This window comes from Synchiropus splendidus, chromosome 1, assembly GCF_027744825.2.
Source record: "Synchiropus splendidus isolate RoL2022-P1 chromosome 1, RoL_Sspl_1.0, whole genome shotgun sequence".
In the NCBI taxonomy this organism is placed as follows: domain Eukaryota; kingdom Metazoa; phylum Chordata; class Actinopteri; order Syngnathiformes; family Callionymidae; genus Synchiropus; species Synchiropus splendidus.
In genome coordinates this window covers 22,940,759-22,965,269 of record NC_071334.1, presented here as the reverse complement: position 1 = coordinate 22,965,269, position 24,511 = coordinate 22,940,759, and the positions used below count along the sequence as shown (strand labels likewise).

General features: G+C 41.5%; 1 protein-coding gene across 4 annotated transcripts in view; it reads left to right on the top strand.

Moving 5' to 3' along the window:
* Window positions 1–24,511, top strand: part of LOC128751491 (inactive N-acetylated-alpha-linked acidic dipeptidase-like protein 2) — a 273,010-nt gene that overhangs the window by 40,817 nt on the left and 207,682 nt on the right. For 3 of the 4 annotated variants that reach the window (XM_053852550.1, XM_053852570.1, XM_053852541.1), the window contains one exon: window positions 20,736–20,771. The exons of the other annotated variant lie outside the window; for it this stretch is intronic. The gene's annotated coding sequence lies outside the window, so the exon portion shown is untranslated. The remainder of the gene's footprint in view (window positions 1–20,735; window positions 20,772–24,511) is intronic. 4 annotated transcript variants of the gene reach the window in all.

Here is a 24,511-nt window from a genome sequence, read left to right as displayed (position 1 = left end):
ACTAGCTTCTCAGCAGGGCGGACACCGTGCCCTTTAACGCCGTCAACGTATCTGCTGCTGCCTTAGATGATGCCACACATTATTACCCTGAGGATAATGTCTCCCCGCGGACTTTCCTGATGCTTTTACTCAACGTAAAATGGCTTTAATCAGAGGTGGCGCTCCAGCAGATCGGCTCGGCAGAGTTGGGGCTTTAAAATAGAGATGTTTTCGACTGACTGATGGTGGGTCGGAGGACTGTCACCAAAGCCCATCACAATATGAAAGAATAGTTTTTGACATTTGTTTCAAGTCCTTCCCTCTGAGAACAACTGAATGAAAAGGAAATCATACACAGAAGGTCATGATTCCTGTATTACATGCAGTTTTTAATAGTCATATTTCTTGTTTATTAAGTTTGTTCACGTGAACCCGTCCATCCTTATATGTTTGAACAACTTAACATACAGAAATGGTATTACATTGGTATTAATTCGCAAAGTGACAAGTTAAGTTAATCAGTAAGTTAAGAAATGGTTCACACATGAGTTTCAGTTCCAATTATGACTTATTTAAATTGAAATAAATCTGATTTACAGTGTCATCAGATAATCCAGATCAAACTAATTCAACATCATGCAAGCCGTGCTGCTGAGGGCTGAATCTCTGACATCGGGTTTAAGATAGTGTTTGGAGGATCGCGCGGTACCAAGAGTTCGAAGCACGTGTGTGTGTGTTTGTGTGTGTTCGTTTCACATGGTGTGATGACCAGCTGCAGCTCTATGGTAGGGTCAGGGGTCAGGGATATTGCAGCTTTGAGCTGTGTGCACCGACAGCGCAAGTCAAATTCGACACAAACACTGGATGATGAAAGCCAGTAGACCCAAACCCAACCTTGAGTTTTCCCCAGCGCATTCATTGTCAATGGATGGATGGAATTTTGATCAGGTTGTGTCTCAAAAATCCACGCGTCAAAGTACTGCAAATAGCCTGACATGAAACCTACAAATTCTACTGAAGACTCCAAGCTCCATCTATCCAAGGAAGTGGATAGAGTCGCTCTTCACTCAATGAGATCATTATTATTAACATTGTCTTTATCCACGACTGTACAAGCAGGGATGAAGACAGAAGAAAGATGACAGTGCCACTTAAATGATGCTGTAAGTATACAGTACTGTTGTTAATGTAAAACAGTTCATGAATATTGAGATTACTCGGAAGCCTCTAAGAGACCCTACAAAAATCCTTAGCCAGGTTTCTGCACTTTCCACTTTGTGATAAACAACAAAAACCAAGAGGGGTGTGTGGTTTTCTTCTCCCGGCAAATTGTACTGGCACTTTAGTTTTATAATTTTATCTTTGTAAAAGTTCAAAGCTGTACTCCTCCCTTCACAATAGTGCGTCTGCTGTAATTTTGAAAGGAATATTTAATTGAAGACTGAGATGTACATGGCTCAGAGCAAACACACACGCGTCCTGGCTATGCTGGCGACATCTGCTGTTTGTTGTTCACAAATAATTGATGCAGTAAACAGAAAGTTGAGGGAAATCAGGCGTTTTTCAAACTAATGAAAATTTCACAACCTGTCAACCCATTCAACTGCCGTTTTGTTTCCAAGAGTGGGACGGCAGGACAAGACACATGTCTCCGTCGCGCACATGTTCGAGTGCGCTGAGCGTTTCAGACAGGGCCATTGACAGAAGGCATGAAAAAGCTCAGAGGGAGCCTAATATGCGCTTCTTTTCAGGGCATGCAACTCAACAGTTTATCTTTTTTTTGTCAAATGAGTGTGTGCATGCACCTGAACAAAAATATCACGCACCTCCTTGTTAGATTGTGGTGTGCAAAAGACCTGTGTCTCCATTTGATCACTTTCATCCAGCTCACTGGCCTAAACAGAAAAGTGTTCGATATTTTCGGATTATCATTGCTGCCTCTTTGCTTTCGATTTTAAGTTTCTTGTGTATTTCTCAGAACTTCTGAACCACGTTGGTGTTGCCACCTACCGTCCTCTGGTGCTCTCATTTGGCAGCATTCCTCAGCAGAGGTGGGCTGATGACCAGTGTTAGAATGAGCTCCACTGTTTCAAAAATATTGGGAGCGTTGTGCAAAGGAAATGAAACAAATGATAGAAATAAAATGTGCTCCGTTGTTCAATAGTGGTCCAATGGTGGCTAGGTTCTAATGGTAGCTTTTCATAAAATGTGCTTTGTTAACAATCGACTTGGCTGTCAGATCCACTCATCTGATGATGTCACACCACGACATGCTTGTTTCTTTTCACTCATGTTTGTTTTACGTCAGCTGAACATTAGTGTCTTCTCACAAAATCAAAATACTAAAAAAATGTACAGTGATAGACGGATATTTGCAGTTGCTTTGCAGAATCAATATGGTATGAATTCAAGTTTTAAATGGACATCAGTGTTTAAAACATGTGTTAATGCAGATGGAAATGTTCCCAGAGGTGTTCAGGTCTGTTTTTCAGGCACCATCACCAGACAGAGCCAGCATAAAGCCAATCTGTCACGTCGGTAGGGGTGTAAAGATTCACTCCAACAAATCCATGTGTATCGTGGTTTGAGGTTGCCGACACAATTCGAGGACGATATTGGTTCATTTCATTCACCTGTGTAGCTGCAATATAAAGATCTGGATACTAGTCAAGTGCAGTGACGTTTCCTATACCTGTTGCTGCTTGCAAGGGAATCAAGTATAAATGAACTCTGGATACAGAAATGCAACCACATCCTCTACAATACACATAAAAAACAAAGAGCAATCAGGTTGAATGTTAAATGAAGAAATGTCTTTTATTCATACTTTATTGTCTCTGCACTGAAAGTTATACAGGATCAACACAAAAATGCCTCTGATGTTTGTATTGTGTCTTTTCCAAGATACAAACAAAAGATACAATACAAACATCAAAATAAATGGTCGCATTTCCTCTGAGCAGACGTTGAACCTGTTGCTATTCTCATAAAGAACAAACAACAGAGCACTCGTATTTGGATGGCGACTCACTTGACCACAGAGCTGGAGCCGCCTCAACAGTCAGTTGGAAGGTTTGACTTCACCTTTACACATCCAACAAACTGCGACCACTACCACGACCTATTTAGCCGATCTCCTTTCCAGCCAAAACGTTACTCCAATGACTGCTTGATCTTTTTCCCCTCGACTGCGTCCACTCCTTCATCCGTGTGCCGCTTTGTTGACAGCTGGAGCAGTGGAGTGTGGTGATGGCGTTGTGACATTATGTCACTGTCTCAGAAAGGCCGGCTGAATTGAGTGACGATCTGTATCATTATACAAGTTCAGAAAAACAAATGTTTATCAAGTCTGATGAAGTGCACTTTCCTAATATTGACACAATCGATTGATGACTTTAAAACTACTTTATATTGATATATGCCTTTCAGAAGGCCAACATGCCGAGCACAGCTTGATCTCGTTGGCCTAAAGGGCTGTTAATCCGTACTTCGATCCACTAGATGAACCATTACACTCTTACACATCATGTTTCCAATGTTTGTCCAGTCTTCAACTTTTCACACCCTGAGCAGGTAGTGCATGGCAGAAAAGTAAAAACAGTACCTAGAATTGTGCACTTCTTAAATCCCTCAGGCGCAGAGACAAAACATGAGAAATGTAACATACCATTTGCAGTTTGAGACTATATTGAGGTAATGAGTCAACAGTAACACTGTACAGTATGTGCCATCTGTGATACCAAATAATATAATTTAAGCGGGAGAAAATGGTCTTAACCTCAGAATTGGGTCTATACTGTACAACTCACAGCCCAACATGTCTTGCTTGCACACTTACCTGTCTGAGTGCCCATGTGCGCCTCCAGCTTGAGCAGACACCATGTTGATGTTGTACAGGGGTGATGATGGATCTCTCTGAGAGCCCCAACACTTTGGAACAGCGCTCTGTTTTTCACCGTGAGCTTCATTGGCAGCGAGGTTGATACTGCTGCATGCTGCCAGCGGCATCTTCTCAACTCTTGCTGATGCCTGTGCTGCGTGGAAGGATACAGCTGTTACCATGGCGCCGTTCCTTTCATCTGTGTTGCGAATGAATTCCAGCAAAATTAATTAGCTTGATGAATATTTTTATTTATTTATTTTTAATTGGGCAAGTTCTGCGTTAGCACACAGTTTCAATACTTATTGTAGAAGCACTGGTCCAAATATGTTATATGTTCATTTTGTTTTCCCACTTATGTCGCCCTGACAAGGCACCCAGCTACTTGTGGTCACCGGTCCATCAGCTGTATAATACAACAAGGTTACATTTTAAGCACAGTACTGACTATTGACATGTGGATGAGTGAGAAAGTCACATATGATATTGGAACAAAAATCATGCAGGCAAGTTACTCTTTCATTTTAAATGCAGTTCAAGATCTCTGAAAACAACACAATGGAGGAGCAGACTGGCAGCAAACTGTGTATGGAAAAACAACATTTTGGCAGATAAGAGTGTCTTCACCTTCAGATAGACAAGATTTTTTAAAAATGGTGTTGAAATGTTCAGGGTCTTTCCGTCTGTGAGCGAAGTCCTACTGTTATTCCCAGCCTCTCTATGAACTCCTGGTGCGGCGACTGTTATCTCCCTCCTGTGCCGTCAGGAGAAGTGGTAACCGCTGTGGTCTTTAGTGCCACTCATGTTGTGGATTTTATTTCTGAAGCAGAGGATGGAGAGCTCTTTATGGCACAGGGAGATATATAGGAGAGGATGGCCCTTTTAAGAAGCACTTGAGTACAAATGTCTGCTTATGCCTGATTGCCCTTTGTTTGCTGGCATCAAAAAGAAACAATGTGACACAAACGCGACAATGAGTTTAGTCCAGGTCAAAATTCTCAAATTGTGTTGAATTAACATGTGTTGCTGTATTTACCTCCACAAGGGAGGTTTAGTGGGCGACTATGTAGAGCTGTCAGTCCATCAGCTAAATGGACACATTTTGACACATGAAGAGAAACAAATGATGACAACATGACCATCGGATCCAGGTGGTAACACAACAGTCCTCTCTCAGTGTGTTCAGGCCTTGAAGGGGCTTCACTGTTGGTTGCTTACCTACACTGCACTGAAGAGAAAGGCCTGTACTGGGAGGGTTACCCAAGCTAGTCACCCTCTATTTCCTACAGCATGACTTTGTGAGCGTGTTGGTTGCAGGAGAAAGTAAGCATGATTTCATCACTTCATTCATTGCTCTCACCTGTTAATGGCAGGTGATTCCAGGGGCTGCTTGACTTGTGGTTTGGCCTATGTGTGACGGCCACTTGTTTTGAAAGGCTTCGGTACCCAGCAGCCGGCGATTATCTTGAGTACCCTTCTTTTTATACAGGCGGAGTACTCTCCCCTATGGCTGGGTGGTGAGTACATGTCTGTCTCTTCAGTGCAGTGCAGGAAAGTATCCAATAGCTTGGCACACTTATGGAGGATTGGGGGGTTCCATTGTGAAACATTGTCACGCTGAGGCCTATCACACCGCAACAGATCTGGTTCTGAAACCAGTGCTGTTCAGGAATCTCAGAACCTTGGTGCCTTCTATGGATTAAGCCAAACCAAAATTGCACTCAGATGGAAGTAAACAACACTCCAGCAAAATGACAAGTCACTTCGATGGGTGCCAACATTCACCCAATTGGAGTGAGACACACCCAAATGAGGGTTTTCACACGCTCACATTGCCCATGTCTCACGCATTCCTTGGCAAACTACTACATATGTGTAAGAAAAGGTACTGTAATCTGCTCTGCAAAATGGAAATATGAAGAGAATTTTGAACTCACCTGACTTTGCGGGAGCACAGTTGTTAGAGTGCAGCCACGTATGTAGATCACAGGATGTTGAGGTTATTTCCGTTATGCATAAAAAGAAAAAAATACCGGGCAATGATCAATAAGATGTTTAAAAACGTAAATTCTTGTTCTGATCCTCTCCAGTTTTGGCCACTCTTCGCTAATCTTGTGATACGCATAACTCAGCCACCTTAAAAGTCAGTTTAATTAGATGAGATATTTATTCATCGCACATGGGACTTGTAATGTTTTATGTTCCCTCAAACTAGCCCAAAATATCTGTACAAAAATGCAGCCATAACTTGTACTCCTCCTAGCATGAGCGTGGTTTGTAATTGAAACCTGCAGGAAGGAGTGTGATCTTCATCTGCAACACAAATGCCTTGCTCCATTCAACATCTCTCTCTCGGGTAGCCCCCTGATGTGACTTCAGATAATATGAAACGCCATTCTCTTCTAAACGGTTGCCTTCAAATGGGCAAAAAATAGGAACAGGAACAGTGATTTTTGTCTGCCTGTTCTGTGCATCTGCATGTTCCAGAAACAAGCCTTCAACAAAGCCATCCTCACTAAAGAGGACGTTCTTTGTGCAGGTACAAGGCAGTGGAACACAGCCATTTTTGGAATCATCTCTATCTATCCTACCACTGATGGTTTTACTCCCTCTCCCCTCAATCTTGTTTCTTTGATTTTGTGACTCATTTTCATGCACAGACACATTAGTATCAATCAGTGATGAAGGGCAGTGCTATTAGAAAGACTTGTCAACTGCTGTGTGTCATACATTATGGTGCAGAACTCATTTTCTGTCAGAGTTTAACAGTGTCTATGTCCTCTGAGAGGTGAGGCTATATGAGGGGACCCTCATGTGCGTGTGGAGGCTGAACAGTAAGAAGGTGAAAATAGACTCATGAAACTGCCACTGTCCTCCACTGTGACATTGAGCGTCATGATGATCTATGAGATAAACTTGTGCCAGTAAAGTATGAGAAGAAAGTATTTTTACCAAAGGCGCAGAGCACTTACAAAGTGGTCCCGTCATAATTTCATGATTTAATTCAGATTCAGGAGCAGTTTAGTTTCTGGTGCTGTCAGGCTGCTGAATGTTAGACAGTAGCTGCAATACTGTTTATGTGTTTATTTGTACATCTTCTGGACTAGTATTTGTCTAGTATTTATTTATTTTTGGACATATAGTTTTGTTTTTGGAAACCGGAGGCCTCAGACCGAAATTTTGTTGCCATAATATAGTGATATGTTTTTGTGCAACGATAATAAAGAAAGTCTAAGTCTCAGAATTGATTCAAATGATGATATAAAATCAATAAACTGGACGACCATGTAGATACAAATCGAGGGGTCACTCCTAAGTTGTTCTTGTGTGTTTATCAAGACTGTGTCTTGCATGATCAAATGACTTCCCTGTTCAAGCTGGAGCCTGGTTTGGTCTCCATCTCACCTAACAATCATTTAGCATTTGTGTCACACAGCTCCTCCTGTCGACTTCTCTGAGGCCGGACACCAACTGAGGATGTAACAGTAAATCATGAAGCCCTCATTAACATAGTAATAGGTGTCAACTGTCACTGTGAGGACAATACTGCAGTCGACAGGGGTGGCGTCAATTTGCTGCAGTCATAACCTGGATGCGCATTAACTGCGGACTACTGGAATTAGTGTCAGAATAACAAATAACTGCCTATCGATAACACGCTCAGGTATGGCATCTAAAGTACGTTATTCTTCATGGCACATTACTGTGGAAGTCTGAAGGTCTGAGGTTGGAAAGGCTTGGTAATAGCTCATCCAGTAGCTGTAAAGACAGCTATGAATGGCAACACGCCACTGCTTGACATTCAGCCTTTTTTGACCTTCTGTAAATAGTACATGTAGCACATTGTAGTTTTTGCTTTCAAATTTGAGTTGACAGGAGATGTCAGCTATGATGGCAGCCTTAAATGAAAATTCTGCTCTTATGTCAGCATTAATGCCTTGACATGAAATCGAATTTGACTCACAGTGGCACTACTGCCAACAAAGACTTGAATGCAGGGTCTTCACTATTTTGTGCCTATTCAAGTAGCACAGTGCGGCTGTCGAGCGGTCACGCTTCCCACCGGCAGCATCAGAGAGGTAAACACAGTATTAGAGGCATGCCACTCAGTCAGATTATTGCAGGGCTCTCAGTTCCCACGCACTCAGTGTGTGACACACACATTTTATCATTAATCATTCATCGCACATACACATCGCAATCTGAACGTAGAGCAAGCACAAGCTCTAAGGCAGCGGTGTACACATTGTTCCGGAAGGGGATGCAGTGAGGAGCGGTTTGGACACCTATGCTCTAAAGTGTTCACTTTTACTACCGGATCCGCTCACGTAAAGCGCTGCTTTCATTCATTTTTCATGCAAAAGTCAGTTAAGTCAGTTGTGCAACTGCTATATCACTATTTGTAACCATTATAAACTGTGAACTGACACTTGACACTGTTACAGTGGTTCGCCATCTTATCAGTGCCACACAAATCTGCCAATCTCATCACCACCAGCTGAGATCCATGAAACTCTGGTACTGATACATTTTAATAGGACATTTTTGGGTTGTTCATTGGTTGTTAAAAAAACAATAAATGGCCAGTAAAAACCACCTTGCTCTGACCGCCATGCCACTGCAAACACGCATGACGAATGTCAAAAGTCTGAACTTTCAGTGATGAATCAACCAAAAGAACGAAAAGTAATGTTTGTGATCGGTGCTTTTTTTTCTGGCTTGAGCATCAGCCCCCCAAAATGAATGCGCACAACGGTTGTCACCATAATGCGCTTGAATTTTATGACTGTAATGAGTCCTCTTTGAACAGTGATTACTAACCGATGAGGTGAATGGTGGTGTCGCTGAGTCAGTAACTGTCAGCGCACTCACAAAACCCACCTGATGATAATTTCACATGGCTTCTCTTCGCTTGGTCTGCGTCATCTCATTTCAATTGGAACAATCTGCTGAATGTAAAAGTGATAATGAAGTACATTCTACTTGACATTTGAGGAGCAGCCGCTCAAACATCATGCAGAGGCAGAACTGTCCCTTTGAATTGCGTAAATGGTGATCAATGCTTCTTCCGCACCATTATTCCAGGAAAGATTAAAGTAGAAGGAAGTAGCTTTGAAGCCAAGTGTCTTCAAAGAGATGGGCAGAGCTGATTTATCGGCTGCATCACCAAGAGCTCCCTAAGTGAGTAGCAGAGCTTACTGGTTCTTCAAGCTTGCTTAAATAAGGGATGGGTTGCAGAAGAGGTCACTGTTCAAGTAATTCAATGCGTTGCTTTACAGGCGCTTCTCTGTAGTGAAAGTAAATTCTTTTGTTCTATACATTGCTTTTTTTTTTCAGTAATATGTTGTGATGGGCTGGGTGTCACATACAGTAGGTATGAACCTGCTGCAGTTATTTACTTAGAATAAAAGGGAGGAAATGACTTCAAATAGCTTCATTATATAGACATAGAATTTGAAATTGTCTTGTTGTTGTTGTTGTTCAGCTGTAGCACTGACCGCCACTGATGGCTGCCATCCTGTGAGCCATATTGGGTAGGTGGTCATAATCTTGCGCTCGATTGGTGAATGTATTTCATTATTATTCTAGAATTCCAAGACATAAACTTGACATTGTGTTCTAGTTCATTGACCTTGTTATCAAACATGCAGTACAATTACAGCGGTGATAATGTTGGCCTCGTGGATGAGGACAGAGGTTTGGCTCATTGGTTATGTTAGATAAGGCTGATTCTGTAGGTCTTCTGCTCCGGGATCAAGCTATCATGACTTGGCTCACGGGCTGTGTATTTATGTCTTGGCACAAGAGTGATGTTGAAGTTGTTGGCAGACTTTAAATTGATGTATGCCTTAGCTCAGGGTATATACTGTAAGTGTAAGTTTTGGCACAGAAGCGCTGCAGATAGTTATGCCGCGACAAAGCCAATATTTGAATTGAAACATTTTATGCATATCTACTTCATCATTCTGCCCCTGGACTGTTTCCATGCACATATAAAATCTTTATCGTGCCTGAAATGAATTTGGAAAAAGAAATTCTTATAATGTGCTGTTTATTTTTAAAGAAGCTTTGCCTTGAAGGTATACATGGAATTGAATGCCGGCCAGTAAATCTTGGCCTCCGTCTCCCATAAGTAAGTTTGCCGAGTGCATCCTGCTCCAAGTGTTTCCTCCGTCTCTCTGAGCGTGTCATCTGCCAAGAGTGAGATCTCAGCGGGGCCGGTCCATATGGCCGACATGTTGAGCTGTAGTTACAGGGCAGTTTAACACAATTACTTGTCCAACATTTGACACCTTGTCAAGTTAAACATCCAGTGGGTACCTGTCAAAGGAGCCGCGATGCTGAGCCCATTAGATAAGATCTGGGAATGTGATCAGATGACATCTGCTAACTATGTATTGCCACATATATCCTGCTTTGTATTTAGTACAGAACTTTAAAGTAAATGTCATTTTCATTTGATTTTCAAAACATGTTCCGTGTCCTTTTCGCGAATCTCACTATATAGGATTAACTTGGCATCATTTATTTTAAATTTAAGTCACAAATATCTGAAGTGCCACTATTCTGTCCATCACTAGAGACGACCTGTGGATCAAGAGTCAGATACATTTCCTGTCCCATGACATTATCATTTTTCTATGCCACTGTTCGAGTCCCGGCTCACACAGCTACGTAATGTGAGCTGTTGTTTACTTCAATTTAAAACCTCAAACAATACATGCAATTCTCTTCAGCGTGTCAACATATCATTACTCATAATTTTATTCCATAATTTTCTAACCGAAGAGATCATTTACCCATTTATTAGGATTAAGTGACGAAGAGGTGATCATCAAAACACCACGCAGTCTTGTTGATTACATGCATATACATGTGCATGCAGGGAGACGCTTCTAAAGGGAGAGAGAGCAGCTTCGATTATGGAAACTGAAGGCAGCGATTGTCTGATGAAGGTTCATGAAGCACTGCCCTCATTTACGGAGCTCCGGTGGTAGCGGCCTAAGATGTTCAAAGCAAAAGAACTGTGGTGGCGAATGAAGCAAAATCCATTGCTGAATGAAAACATATATATATAAACATATACATATATATATATATATATATATGAAATCTCCAGAAATGGCGAGAGAGGAATAAGCAGTTGGCTTGGCATTTTGACTGATAAGAGGGGAGATTAAAGAGTGTATCAGCTGACAGTTGGATGATAGCGAAGAGTCAAGTTGGATTGTGCAATTCATGTCAGAAAAGGAGTGGGATCACGAGAGGCATGGGTGGAATGATAAACTGTTTACCACTTGTAAGTCAAACACGGTGATGCAAGGGGACAACATTGTGACACACAGGCAGGCACTCGTAAGGCTCTGAATGCAAGATCAATCTCCTTTTTAAATATCGATTTTGAAGCATCATGACAGTTAAGGTTTAAATACAACAAACAATACAAACATAAATTCTGCCTCAAACCTCAAGAGACACTGGTATCCTCAAGCACTGACATCCATGGGCGATGCATTCTACTTTTTGCTATTGGAAAGTTCCTGCTAAGGTCTAAGGTTCTTCAACTCTGCTTGCTGTTGGAAGGCAGAGCTTGAACAGTGCAGACTCTGTATGTAGACATGCATAAGAGGTTTCTTTTGCGGCTGATTCGGAGGATTAAAAATATATTTGTACCATGAGAAAAATATATACATACAACATACAAGATTCAGTCTACCACTCAGAGAACTGTCTGATCTACTTAATGGTAACGCAGCTGGCGAAGCCTTGACATTTATAGTGTTCGCTAACCAAGGCTGCTCCTCCAGTTAGGAGAATCCAGTGTTAATTCTGATTTAGTGCTATGCTCAGGAGATGTTGAAGTGTGCATTCATGTGCAAAGGGCATGGTGAGTACATTCTGCACCAGAATGACACCCCGAGGAGCCCATGTGACCACAGACACCGAAGAGACTTCACATTGTGCCTTCCACTGTAGGCTGCTCATCAAGTTGTGTCTTGAAAACGTTTTCCAGGTCACAAGTGTTAAGAGTATGCATGAATACACAATGTTGACCTGGATGTGACATGTTACCTTTTCTCTGCGGCCCAGATGGGGCACAAGGCTGCTCCGCGTTCTCTGCTGCCGCTGATCAGCCTTTGGCTTGTACTGCATCAGCCATTATGGGAGTACACCGCATATATCCGTCCAGAGATAATAGCTGTTGACCCAGTGGCATAAGAAAATAGCCGGAAATATACAAACTGTGTTTGAATGTCTCTGCTGTGCAAGACAGCTGATGTCACTATATTGGCCTCTCTCTCATTGATGCCACTACGCCACGATGAAACACCAACTTTGGTTTACTTGAGAATAACACAAACTTTTTTTCTTTTGAAAAAAAAAAAAAAAAAAGAAGAAATGGACTGAGGTTCAGTGTCATTGTCCGGAGCAGTCATACTCAGTCATAGAGGGGCCAAAAATCAAAGGTGTGTGCCACATAGAATTCAATTGAACCCCGGTAAAAGATAAAGGCCAAGGCTAAGGCTGAAGACACAAAGAACCTGGAAGACATCACAGTTTACTGAAACACTCATTCAGAAGAAGTTTGGTGTTACGCACAAACAGCCACGCATCAAAACATGGTACATGCCTGGGAGGCATGCGTGCACTAATTTCTCAGTTGAAAGCCGATGAAAGGAGTATTCACATCTTGTGGCTACAGTTTCTCAGTCAAATTGAAGGTCTTCAACTGTTTGCTGCCTCATCTCGTCCGTGACCCGCCTAACCTTCTCGGTGATTATTTGTGGTGATGGATGTGGTTCGGTTCGGCTCTTTAATCATACTGATAGTCATGATGGCGAATTTATATCCCTGAACTGGCAGTCAAGTGTTGACATATGTTCGCCTTCACGCACACACGCGCAGAGACGCAGGTCCCCCTGGGAACGACGCTTGTGGCGGTACAGCAGAGCATTGCAATACAAAGGTGTGTGTGCATGGACACACGTGTGTGCACGGGCACCTGAGTAGAGTAAGTAATTCTCTGATATATCATCACATTTGGAGGTTATGATTTTGCCTGGATTTATCTGTCTGTCTGTCAGGAAAAAAAAAAAAAAAAAAAAGTTGCAGATTTCAAAATTGGGTGGCATTGTGAACTACCATCAGGATTCTGTGGACTCCACATGGCCACTGAGCTCCTTTGAATTTGACTATTTGTCATCGCAGTCTATCACATGCTGAAAAGGGGCATGTAATTACATAGATCAAAGAAATCCGGGCCAATAACAAAGGCTGAAAAGAAATTAGAAGGAAAGGAAAATAGAAGTGGGCGTTTGGTCCAACCGTATGCAAGAACCACACTGAGACAAATGTGCACTGCAATGTGATAAATAAAGGTTATCTAATCCTATCTAACAATTGGAGTGAAAGTGTGGAGCTTACAAACTGTGACCTGCACAAAAAGAGAAGAGTGATGACTTCCAAGTTCAGGAGTAACTGAACAGTGTATTAAAGGAATACTAGAAAACATAAAGGACATGATATAGACAGAAAACAATTTTATTTACATCTGAGAGAAAAGCAGCACTGGAAAAAGCATAGCAAATGAAAAGAATTGCATACAGTCACATATATCCACTGGGAAATACAAGGACAAGCAGGATACAGTGCATAAATAATGTATTTCTATGCTACCTTGCAATCTTTCCATAATGTCTGAAATGAGGTTCGAAAAAAAAAAACAATACAAAAACAAAATGAAATGACCATGTAGGTTTGTTTTGGTCACCTCATTGTTCTTTCACTCTATCAAAAAACTACATTTTAAGTGGACAATTTTGGCTTGTGTGATCTCCTAGGTTTCCTTTATTTCTGAGTGCTTAGGCACAATAATCGTTGGAGTTGAGTGTGCAGTCAGTTGTATGATGTCATCTATCAACACATGCCAACAATATGCAGTACAGACCTGAAAAAAACTGTATTTTAAAGCTTCTTTTAAAATACACAGAACTTTTATACAGTGCACTTTTTTGTCCCCACAAAAATTGATCAACATCGATGTCTTAAAATGCCACCGTAACTCGATGCTCAGTGCGTCGCGACACACTGTAACTGCCAATTAATATACTACACAGGAGCAGCTGTGGGAAATAATTGAGAGCTCCAACCTTTTCAAGTATTCTGGGACGACCATTGTAGGACAGTAAATGCCATGCCAATTAAACAGTCGCGGTGAGTAAGGCTTAATGGATTTGGAGGGTGCAATACATGCTGCACGTGGCCATCGCCAGCAGGTCTTCCTGACGTTGTAAGGTCGGCTATCAATTGGTGTGCATCACGGTGTCATAACTCAGGGCTCAACCAGGTGACTGAAGAAGCATTCGATTGATTCATCTGGCAGAAAAACCTCCCCCCACCCCAGACCAGCTCCCTCCTCTTCTCTCCGTCTCCTTCACTCTTTTACTTTTCTCCGACTCCTTTCGTACATGCTTTTAAACATCCCAGGTGGGTAGCACTAAATTACGGAGAACATAATAGCCGGAAGAGTAATTGCACTGATGCATGTAATTGCAATTGCTTGGAGGTGACTGCGTTCTTGTTCCACCCCCTGCACACTCCTAAAACCACGCTACATAAAAGAGGGAGACCACATAAACACCTAAAATGATGCCCACCCCACACTGTCATGAGGAAGTTCATTTGTTGAGTAACTGCCACTGAGGACGGAGGGTAAATTCAGTCTGTCGCTCAGTACTGAGTGGATGTGTGTGGCCCATGACTGTTTTCTTTTCCTTCCTTTGACCGCTATAAGTGTAACCCTCAGAAGAGGAAACTAAAAGGCAATGATTTGTGGTGATGGGATGTCACTAAAGTGCTCAGACCTTTTGCCGAATGAAGCGGAGGAGCACTGAAAAGAGTATGAATGTGAGACTGCAGTGAGCTGTGTTTTCATTTCCTCTCCAAGTAAAGCAACAATAACTTAAGACTTAAGCTTGAGTAGCTAACTGCGGTTACAGGGCCTGATTTTCCTCATTCTAAATGAATGTATGGTGAACAAAGATTAAATCTCCTGTGTTTGCCAACTAAACAATTACTATCCGATCCAGACGTGCGTGCTCATGCAGCGAGCGTTTAATTCGACCCACACTACTCTGAATGCGCAATATTGAAAAGCCAGGTGCAAATAGCCGGAAGCTTAGAAGAGACTTTTCCGCCACGCAACTTCCTCCAGCCATTTATGACCAAACCCACATTCTGCTACCTAGCAACAGGTTTAGCAAATGATATTACATTGTTACATTTATTTGTGTCTGTGTTTTGTTGAATACATTTCTTTCGCATCGTGGTCTTCTGGTCACGTTGACCTGCCACAGCAAATGGTTTTGTTTGTATGAATGAATGAAATAGAAATGAGTAGAATGAAATTGGGTGTGTACATGGGCTCCAACCCTATCAACAGTCGGCATGAAGCACCATCTCAATGTGAACAAAATTATATTTTGTATTGGGTCCTGTCTTTCGGAGAGAACATGCTCACAGATGTATTCTGATAGAGTGGTCCATGCAAAGGCAACAAATGTCCATGCAAACATGTTTCCTGGATTGACTTTGGTGTCTTCCACCACCCATAATGCTTTTTAGAACTTGAATGGTCATAATAATGTATGGTAACTTATGACACAGTTTATGAAGTATTAAGTGTAAGTATTATGTCATGGACGTAACTAGTTATAAAGACCATTATAATACTCAAGAAACATTGTTATAAGCTGTCATACGTGGTTCATAAAATGGTCTATGAAGTCTCATATATACATTTCAATGCCTCATGAAATCACTAACAATGTCTTTGTGAATACCCGAGTGATTCGTGATAGAACCTGAAGTAGATTCAAGCAAAAGTTGTGTTCAAGAATGTAATGCACACACTGTATAAGAACAAGAACATCTGAAATCGTGTCGATAGGGTAATAAATAAGTGTTTACTTGGGATATTGTTGTATGATTCATGGGCAATTCTTTAAACATCATTCAAGCTGGAGCCAAACTTCAATTGTCTTGGGGCTCAGGAAATAAGACCTCTGAACTGCAGCGGAGGAGTGGTTGCTAGGTTACCAAGCTGTGATGTGAGAGGAGGAAATGGAGATATAATACCCTGAGAGAAAGTTTTAAAAAATCAGGTAGATAAAAACGGTATAGATTTTGCAGCACAAGTGTAAGTGTGTTATGAGCTGCCATCTGGCTTTGTCCCAAGATAAAATGTAGCTTGCACAGTGCTAGTTATATATGTGAGAGTTTGCCTTTGTTTTAAGTAATGCCCAGAGATGCAGTAGAGGTGGCTGCATTAAGACAGTTTTATTGTCCATGTTGTCAGAATAATGGTGGGAATTTAGAGCCTGCTTGTATTTCCGCTCTTCCATCACTACTTATTGTGGTGCTGGACCCATTAACTCTTCATTCTGGGCTTGCCTTGGCAGAAGTATGGCCCACTGTTAAAGATCGAGGCACTGCAACACTGCAACACACGGTCAATACTCAGGTTTATGAAGAGCAGGGCTGTCCGTACATTCCTTGATGGCAAAGTAATTTTGAAACTAAAACCAGACGAGTCACTATCTTGCTAGCTTCTAGTGAGCACATCATGAATCAGTCTTACAAAGTATTGATCACGCTTGCAAAAAAAAGTCACGCACAGTGTGTGCACATATGTGTATAAACCCATACTGAACCAGTGTGGGTTTTTAACCAACCGAGTAAGAACATTTTTAGGAAGGGAGAACCTTTTTGCCCTTTCTTTTTCAACCGTTGGTTTGAGGATTAAAAGATTAAACAACTGGGTCATTTTGTTTAGGTTTAATCATTATATTAAATTCAAATTTAATTATAATAGTTAACTAAGAATAGAGATGAGAAATTCAATGTTTCACGTCCATGGTAGAACCCACTCGTGTCTCACTGACTGCTCTGCCAGATTTATTCAGGGGTTAAACTGAGCTTGAGTTAAATGATCTCAAGTCTCTTAACAGTTGACTTTAACTATTGACACATCTGGACACATTTCCTAGATGCTACTGAAGAAATATCAGAGATAATGTGAATAGATGATCATTTAGTCATATTATTTTCTCAAAAAAATTATACAAACTGTCAGTCCTTTGTTTAGTGTGATGAAAAACCTTTTCACAATTCCCTCTCCTAAAATGGTTCTTTTTCATTGCCTTAGGGATACTGAATACTTTGACCGCTTTAGAATTTGTTGATGGTCCCTAACTGATGCCGGGTCGTAACATTAGCGCTGCCTGTGAGAGTGTGTCCGTGATTGGTGAACCCTAATCAGCGACGCGGAAGAGGACGCCGCTGCTAATACCGGAGCGCACAGTGTTTCACCGAGGCACCAGTGTGGCGGGAGACCTGCATGTGTTGGTATGAACCAAGGCAGACGACCGCGTCAGGAAACCTATTACGGCCACACCAGCTAATAAAATAAACACTGATCCAGAGAGTTCAAAATGAGTTTAAAATTATGATCGTGAACCAAAGTCCAACAAACTCTCCGCAACTGGCTGCACCCTCATGGTCTTATACGTGTGTGCAAGTGCAATGCAGCGAGTGTGCTGTGTGTTTGTCGAATGTATCGTGATCTTTATATTGTTTTAATGTCACATTTGTTGCTTCCCAGTTAGTTTTTGTCCAGTCAGTATCCAGTTAGCTTGCGGTCAGAGGACTGAACTGAATGGGCAAACACTGAACGCTCGATAGCTAGTCGTGAAAGGCTCTAAACATCGCGTGTTGGAATCTGAGAGGCTTCACGCAGGCCTCACATGGTACATGACATACGCGTCCAGTGATGGACACTCATTCATGAGATCCAGCAGTGAGGCTGATTTTTAAATGTGCAGGAAAATAGTTTGTTTTGTACACCGTAATTGAGGTGATGAAATGCCCAGCAGTGCATAAGTGTATACTATTTCTCCAGCTGTGGATAAGTGGTATCACGAGAGGCATTTATTGAAGTCAGACTTGGTGGGATCTCATTGAAGGCTTCCGTGTGAAATGCACGGCCCGCCACTGTTAAGGGGAGAGTCTAGAGAAAGCGTCTCAGTGAGTGTCCTCACGAAGATAGAAGTACACTGGCAGTCTGTCCACCAACAATACATAAAGCACTTGAAATGACTATTATTTAAAATGTGTTCATTGTTTTAGTCCTTGACATATTTGTGATTCATTTCTATTTTCTCGATCTGTTTTGATGTTCTCTTGCATGCGGAACAGGATTGCAACACATGATTTCCAGGAGTGGGTAATAATATTAATAATGAGAGACTGTGGGAATGATGTCACCGCTGGTGGGATGATGACATTTTTAGACTGACTGTATAGAAGCTTGACATTCAATCTGAATGCTCAACATCCCTGACAGAGGGGGCGTTATCAATTACAAGGTCACCACTCTGCCAGGAACATTTCGTGGTGAATAAAGTGATTACCGAAGCCGCTTTCCGACGCTTAAAGTAAAAATTAATAATGAAGAACGCTTCTCCTGCAGAAAAGAGAGACGAGTGAAAGGAAAGGCAGTCACACCTAAGGACAAGGCAAAAATCATTTCATTTGGCTCAACATCTCATCTGTAACATGAAAGCCGCTCTCTTTTGTTCTCTTCCACTCTCCTTTCCTTCTTTCTTCCTTCCTGCCCGCTCCACAGGGCCTTTCTTAAATGGGTGCCACATCAAGGAAGTAGTGGAATAAATGAGCGCAGGTCTCGGCTCCGAAACAATACCCTGTCTCCGTGGAGCTCGCGCTTTTGCGCGGTGCTCCTGAACATGATTGAATTCACTTTAGATTAGACGTAATATATATTTTTTCATCTTTGATTTCCTCAGAGCCCCCACCATGACTTCATCTGTAAAGGTCTCACTCCACAGTTCTCCCACAGAAAACCTGACACCAGTAGCAGTCAACGTCAGGGAAAACGCCATCATGGTCTTATTCTACGAATAACATTGGTCTGCATTGGTTTGATCAAATATAATAAAAAAAATAAAGCATCATTTTGATGTTTAGTCTGTCAAAACATACTCCTGTGTAATTATCGACTGTAAGAAAACATTATTCTCATTGCCATTTCAAAAGATAATGAAATTATATCATTATATTTGCGTTGTTTACGGGAAGGAAAGCACAGATAGATACATTCATTACAAGAAAATAAGTCAAAGAGTCAAAAGTTGGGCCACTCCTTCTCATCCAGTGGTTCTTTGTTTTCATTATTCCACGACGCAGATTCTCACTGAAGGCATCAAAGCTAATAAATTAACACGTGAGGAAAGAAGTGTGAATCCTTTGATGGCTGCTTTGAACATTCTTGGTGTTCTCGCATGGCATCCATGAGGCCGTCACCTGAAACAGCTTTCCCACAGGTGACTGCATCATGAAGCACACTAAGAGGGCCAAGGGTTCGCAATGCGATGAACAAAGCAAATGATGGCTACTTTCAGTCATCTAAAGCATGAAACACATTTAGAGTTATTTGTTTTTGTTAGTGTATGGTTCATGATTCCATATGTCCTGTTTCATATATTTGCTTGATGGAATGCCAGGTGTGCCAGAACAAAATAATACAAAGGCATTAACAGGAAACAAAGTGGAAATATATTTTGAAACCCTTCATAAATGTACTCATCTATTAGCCTACAATGACATCAATACACTCAGAAATGAAAATATAAATTGGGAAATATGTTTATCTGGTTTTTTAAATGAATCTGCATTTCAACAAGTCTTTTCCCAATGGCTCTTTTACCTACTCCTCTTTTTCCTCCCTATGTATTTCCAACGAGTCTATTCCCGCCTCCTTGTTTTGCTCCTATCTATTGGCTCTCCTGGCATTCCATAGGGAGTAGGAGAGCCCGCGCTTTGACTCACTCTTTCCTGTGACTCCTCATGAAAGGTTGCACATCTATAACTCTACCACTTCTAGCTTTTGCTCTTTTGTTGGGAGTGCTGAACCATGCATCATGGCAGGTCTCACTACTGTTCTAAAGAGCTTCCCTTTCACTCCAGCTGCCACTCTTCTGTCACACAGCACCCCTGAGAGTCTTCTCCATACCTTCCACCTGCCTGCACTTTATTTTTCACCTCATTTCTGACTATTACCAAACAATTGAACTCATCTGTGTTCACTAGCGCTATCCTCAGCATCTTCACTCTTCTTCCTGCCACTCTTGTTTGGTTGGTCAGCTCTCCAGATTTTACCTCCACCTCTCGAGCTTCACCTTCAACTCATGTATTCAATCCCTGCTGATCACTGTTTTGTCATCCAACATCATCATCCATGGACAACCATGTTGGTCAGGCTGTCCATCGCCATAGCAACCGAGAAAGAACTGAACCCTGTTGTAGTCCTCTTCTCACCTTCGAGAAGACTGTTTACCTGTACCATAAATGGTGGGAGACCTTTTTACCTTTGAGAGATTTGAAAATGTACATGCATTGTGTCTGACCCCTTTGTCTTGGTACTTTGTGAAGGTACGGATGGATACTCTCGCTCACTTAAGAAAAGTACAACCCACTTTGTGCATCTGCCGAATGTTCACCCTTGCTATTTCCAGAGAGTGGGCGCAGTAAGTGAAGTATTGTGTGAGGTGATACAAGACTTTCTCCCAAAGGAGGCCAAGGAGATAGTGGAAGTTACACAGGAGGATTCGTAAAATATGCTGACGGCCATTCGTCTCCCCATCTAGGAAGCTTATGTATGGTTTTTTTTTTCTTGGCTCTTGAAGTGACCACTCTGGGTCCAAGAACAAAAATAAGGCTCTGTATTAAATAATGCAGCAGAACTTCAACCCTCACTCCTTTTATTACTCAATGCTCACCAATTCCCTTCTTTTTCCAGGTCATTGGAAACAGTGGATTTGCTCCAGCACATTAAGTAAGTGTCCCGCAACACAATTCTCTTTTATTCATTGAGTAATTGGTAAATTCACAACTCCCATAGTGTGAGTTAGTTAGTGTCAGCAATATGAACATGGCCACAAGCATGCATTGGTTATGTTATTATTATTATTAATGATAATGATTTATATATATATATATATATATATATATATATATATGACGACAGATATCCCTCATATCATGTGGTCCTTTTCTATGTGTGTGTGTGTGTGTGTGTGTGTGTGTGTGTGTGTGTAAAATATTGAGGAGGACACGCATTCAGTAATAACATGATTGGAACCTTCCAAAATCCTATTTTGTACAATGTTGAGAGAGAGCAGTTAATGTAAGACTAGCTTGACGCCATCAGAATGGGACATTTAATAAATAAATAAACATCCTCTAAGCAGTGCTTCTAACACAAGCAAACAGCATTGATGTTTGACCCAACTGCAAATTTGTTTGCTTGGTACCATGTTTGTGTGTCAGTGCTGGCAGCTGGTGCACTCTGACCACATACATACACTTCAAGCATTGCTGGATCTTGATTCTCAGTTCCAAGAAAGTTCTCTCTCTCTCTCTCTCTCTCTGACTCACACCCACACACACTCATGCACCTTCACATCATGATTAATGCCCCCCAATACAGTCAATAAGAGCCACAGCCAAGATGAAAGAGTCTATCAGTGAACACCTCACACGCACTAAAAACCTTCCTCTCGTTGTTGTTCATTTGATATCTGTACACCTGTGTTTGTTTCTAAGTACCATCTCCTCACATCCAGTGTGAGCCAACAAGACCTTGCAGATTCACTCAGTCCACAGCATACTTGAGTGGAATGGTTCAGTTCGAGACGCGCGAGCTACAGTAGCTATTTAAAGCAGTCGGGCAATAATTTCTATTTTTCCTGATCGTCAAAACTATCCCAGTCCTGAATACAGCAGGTAACTGGCGTCCTCTCTTGATATTGTTAAAAAAAGTACTGAAAAGGCTTTCTACTTAAATGTTCGAAAACCTTGATCTTCTTCATTGAGTGAGTCGCTCCCTTTCAGTTTGTTGTATTTTTCAGTCATGAACATTCATGCTCCAAATAATCAATCACTTACAGCGTTAATAAAACATAAGATGAATGAATAGGTGTACAGCCTGCAGCCAGATGATAGATTGCAAAATTTAAAAATATTTCCTCAATATATGTGCATATAAATTACATTCATTTTTACTGATTTGTTGGTTAAGTACAAGTGCATTTCAACAAGTGAAATAATAATATATTCTCTGAAGGTCAGAAACACAAGCGCAGCATAACACAGAGATTGCCGTGGGATACATGTGAACTGGTATATCAGACGAGGGTGCAGAGACACAAGACATTGTTCTGCACTATGCGCTATTTTTCTTCTTAGCAAAACTCATTGGAGGGCCTGGCGCATCTTCATAGAACTGAAGTGACGTTTTAGTCTCCACCATTTCTGCATCTACATAATAACTTGTACTTTACATGTACAGGTCAAGTACCGCCACAATGATGATCCGTACGGGTCTCAGTAAAACCTGTGTTGACAGACTCTGAGTGTACATTGTTTCACTCCGTGGTCGGTGTCTTTGCTCAGAAAACGCTTTAGCGCTACAATAAAAGAATAACGTCGGCTACAGATTCATCAGAGGAGCTACTCTCTTTAGCTCGCCTCTTGAGAAAAGCAAGAACCGAGGTAATGCTCTCTTTTAAGACCCAGTGTTGTGACATGGCTGTCGTGCGGAGCAGGCGATCAGCGCTGTTGCACACAGAGGCTTTCTAGCATGTAATAAGTGCGCTGCACTCCATCTTGTAATCAGGGCTGCATTGAGACAAAAAAAAAAAAAAAACTGAGTTCTGATATTTCCACTCAAAGCTTTTAAAGTCATAACCAATGCCTCTGCCAAATGGTGTATGAAGTCGTGGCCCCCCAGAACAGAAATTTGAAAAATAACAGACTGAATGTAAGCACTTGATAAGGGGAGACATACATTAATCTTGTGTATTAAATGTAACACGCAATGTTTTCTTCAGGCTTGTGTGTGAACTGTGGTCTATTTGTCATTCATTTATTTATTAACAGACTCATTTGCATTTATTCAACAACATGAATCAACCAGGTGGAGCAGTTTCCATTCCACTTCAAAAACGTTTGAACACCAACTGTGGCATTCAGAGATGTTTCATTCACAAACTCAGTGTCTGACTCCCCAGCTAGTACCAAGTTTAAGACGATATATGAGAATGACGTGATTGATACCATAGGCTTTCGTCCCCCAACTCGCTGCAGCAAATGTATCAGTGTCTGCATCTGCTTCTCCCAAGAGACTTCGGCTCTTCTCACGTAACTCAGCCCATCACTTACATTGTACCGTCTGCATTTTGTTTGACAGATGGGAAACTTTGGTTTTGAAAGAGAGGTGTTGGGTGTTGGCAGCGTAGACAGAAGACTTACTGGCTCAAATGTTTGATCAAAGTTTGGAGAGAGAATTGTGTTTTGTTTCAGAAATGTGACTGCCAAAGCATTTTTGTTTTGACCCCTCCATGAATGCCTTAAGACATCTAGATTTACAGTGCTCTCTTTTATGCAAGAAACTTGCCCAAGGTTTGGAGTAACTCTATACTCTTTGCAGCCTCTCTCTTTGTCTCACACTCGAGTCACGTCATGGTCTTGACTTGTTCTTGACACTCTCTGCTCTTGTCTCAGATTGGTAGGTCAAAGATAAAGGATCGCAAAATGCTGTTGAAATGAAGGTTTTTTTTTTTTTATCATAAAGGAAAAAACAAATTTGCTTAAGACTCTGAAAAATTTGCTTTTTCTGTGACGCACCTTTTCTCTCCGGTCTATGTATTCTCTTCTCTGAAAAGGACATGAATGTGAGGTTACCAAAGCAGTTGGTCCCTGACTTTAGCATGAACATATTTATTTTCTCTTTATAGTGAAACACCTTGTAAAACTAGGAGTGCACAAGCTGAACAAAGTGAACACCCAGTACAGAAGCAATAACAGGACTGATGAAGAGTATACAGTATAGTGACCGTCTGAAAACAAAAGGGCAGAACTCTGGAGTCCTGCTGCAGGTCACAAGGAGATAAATGGAATAAAGGTACAACTGCCAACTGAGAGCGGAGGTCGCTGAGGAAAACGCATCCATAAACCAGCTTCACTTCTTTGTTTATTATGAAATGACGGAGGGAAGAAGAAATTCTGTTGAACTGCTACCATCGTTCATTAACCATGATGCTTTATTGAGATTGTTCACATGCTCTTGGCAATGACAGAGTGACTGCTGAGACTTGACAAACAGATGACCTGTTATTCTTTTTCTATGGTCATTGAGGAAGTGTAACACGTTTCAAATTGTATTTGTCAAACCACAGTCCGTGTGCATGATCCGAACCTGATCAGCTGACATTGAAAATTGTCTCAAAAGGTGGTTTATACACCAGAGCTTTTGTTACACAGAGGCAAGATGGGCACTTGCTGAGCATCTGCTGCCAACCCACTCATATTTTTCTGGTTGTCACCTCTGAAGACAGATTAACTGGTTTAGACTCAGCTAAAATGCACACATAGACCCTCACAGAGAAAATGTCTGTCACCGAAAGAGATCCATTATTTCACCAAATGTAATTTGCACAGTAAAACAGCATCAGTTGTGTAACAAATGGATCATTGTCTTGATGTTGCTCATGAATTTGAAATTTATATCAATAT